The following is a 3,103-nucleotide window of genomic DNA, read 5'->3' on the forward strand; positions in this document are numbered from 1 at the left end:
TGTCCTGCTGTGAACTGATTGTGTGTGTAAAAATGAAACATGGCTTGGATTAACTATTAGATAAGATGTCCAGTGTAACATGCGACTACAAATAAAGACATAAAATACATAAAATAATTACAGTATGCACCAACTGGGTGTGGAGATGAGAGAATATATACAACCCCGATTCCAAAAAAGTTGGGACAAAGTATAAATTGTTAATAAAAATGGAATGCAATAATTTACAAATTTCAAAAACTGATATTGTATTCACAATAGAACATAGACAACATATCAAATGTCGAAAGTGAGACATTTTGAAATTTCATGCCAGCAACACATCTCAAAAAAGTTGGGACAGGGGCAATAAGAGGCTGGAAAAGTTAAAGGTACAAAAAAGGAACAGCTGGAGGACCAAATTGCAACTCAATAGGTCAATTGGCAATAGGTCATTAACATGACTGGGTATAAAAAGAGCATCTTGGAGTGGCAGCAGCTCTCAGAAGTAAAGATGGGAAGAGGATCACCAATCCCCCTAATTCTGCGCCGACAAATAGTGGAGCAATATCAGAAAGGAGTTCGACAGTGTAAAATTGCAAAGGGTTTGATCATCGTCTACAGTGCATAATATCATCAAAAGATTCAGAGAATCTGGAAGAATCTCTATGCGTAAGGGTCAAGGCCGGAAAACCATACTGGGTGCCTGTGATCTTCGGGCCCTTAAACGACACTGCATTACATACAGGCATGCTTCTGTATTGGAAATCACAAAATGGGCTCAGGAATATTTCCAGAGAACATTATCTGTGAACACAATTCACTGTGCCATCCGCCGTTGCCAGCTAAAACTCTATAGTTCAAAGAAGAAGCCGTATCTAAGCATGATCCAGAAGCGCAGACGTCTTCTCTGGGCCAAGGCTCATTTAAAATGGACTGTGGCAAAGTGGAAAACTGTTCTGTGGTCAGACGAATCAAAATGTGAAGTTCTTTATGGAAATCAGGGACGCCGTGTCATTCGGACTAAAGAGGAGAAGGACGACCCAAGTTGTTATCAGCGCTCAGTTCAGAAGCTTGCATCTCTGATGGTATGGGGTTGCATTAGTGCGTGTGGCATGGGCAGCTGTGGCATACACATCTGGAAAGACACCATCAATGCTGAAAGGTATATCCAGGTTCTAGAGCAACATATGCTCCCATCCAGACGACGTCTCTTTCAGGGAAGACCTTGCATTTTCCAACATGACAATGCCAAACCACATACTGCATCAATTACAGCATCATGGCTGCGTAGAAGAAGGGTCCGGGTACTGAACTGGCCAGCCTGCAGTCCAGATCTTTCACCCATAGAAAACATTTGGCGCATCATAAAACGGAAGATACGACAAAAAAGACCTAAGACAGTTGAACAACTAGAATCCTACATTAGACAAGAATGGGTTAACATTCCTATCCCTAAACTTGAGCAACTTGTCTTCTCAGTCCCCAGACGTTTACAGACTGTTGTAAAGAGAAAAGGGGATGTCTCACAGTGGTAAACATGGCCTTGTCCCAACTTTTTTGAGATGTGTTGTTGTCATGAAATTTAAAATCACCTAATTTTTCTCTTTAAATGATACATTTTCTCAGTTTAAACATCTGATATGTCATCTATGTTCTATTCTGAATAAAATATGGAATTTTGAAACTTCCACATCATTGCATTCCGTTTTTATTTACAATTTGTACTTTGTCCCAACTTTTTTGGAATCGGGGTTGTGTGTATATATATATATATATATATATATATATATATATGTATATATATATATATATATATATATATACAGTGGGACAAAAAAGTATTTAGTCAGCCACCAATTGTGCAAGTTCTCCCACTTAAAAAGATGAGAAAGGCCTGTAATTTTCATCATAGGTACACTTCAACTATGAGAAACAGAATGGGGGGAAAGAATCCAGGAAATCACATTGTAGGATTTTTAATGAATTAATTGGTAAATTCCTCAGTAAAATAAGTATTTGGTCACCTACAAACAAGCAAGATTTCTGGCTCTCACAGACCTGTAACTTCTCCTCTGTCCTCCACTCATTACCTGTATTAATGGCACCTGTTTGAACTCGTTATCAGTATAAAAGACACCTGTCCACAACCTCAAACAGTCACACTCCAAACTCCACTATGGCCAAGACCAAAGAGCTGTCAAAGGACACCAGAAACAAAATTGTAGACCTGCACCAGGCTGGGAAGACTGAATCTGCAATAGGTAAGCAGCTTGGTGTGAAGAAATCAACTGTGGGAGCAATTATTAGAAAATGGAAGACATACAAGACCACTGATAATCTCCCTCGATCTGGGGCTCCACACAAGATCTCACCCCATGGGGTCAAAATGATCACAAGAACGGTGAGCAAAAATCCCAGAACCACACAGGGGGACCTAGCGAATGACCTGCAGAGAGCTGGGACCAAAGTAACAAAGGCTACCATCAGTAACACACTACGCCGCCAGGGACTCAAATCCTGCAGTGCCAGACGTGTCCCCCTGCTTAAGCCAGTACATGTCCAGGCCCATCTGAAGTTTGCTAGAGAGCATTTGGATGATCCAGAAGAGTATTGTGAGAATGTCATATGGTCAGATGAAACCAAAATAGAACTTTTTGGTAAAAACTCAACTTGTCATGTTTGGAGGAGAAAGAATGCTGAGTTGCATCCAAAGAACACCATACCTACTGTGAAGCATGGGGGTGGAAACATCATGCTTTGGGGCTGTTTTTCTGCAAAGGGACCAGGATGACTGATCCATGTAAAGGAAAGAATGAATGGGGCCATGTATCATGAGATTTTGAGTGAAAACCTCCTTCCATCAGCAAGGGCATTGAAGATGAAACGTGGCTGGGTCTTTCAGCATGACAATGATCCCAAACACACCACCCAGGCAATGAAGGAGTGGCTTCATAAGAAGCATTTCAAGGTCCTGGAGTGGCCTGGCCAGTCTCCAGATCTCAACCCCATAAAAAATCTTTGGAGGGAGTTGAAAGTCCGTGTTGCCCAGCGACAGCCCCAAAACATCACTGCTCTAGAGGAGATCTGCATGGAGGAATGGGCCAAAATACCAGCAACAGTG

Source organism: Neoarius graeffei, chromosome 13, assembly GCF_027579695.1.
Source record: "Neoarius graeffei isolate fNeoGra1 chromosome 13, fNeoGra1.pri, whole genome shotgun sequence".
Classification (NCBI taxonomy): Eukaryota; Metazoa; Chordata; class Actinopteri; order Siluriformes; family Ariidae; genus Neoarius; species Neoarius graeffei.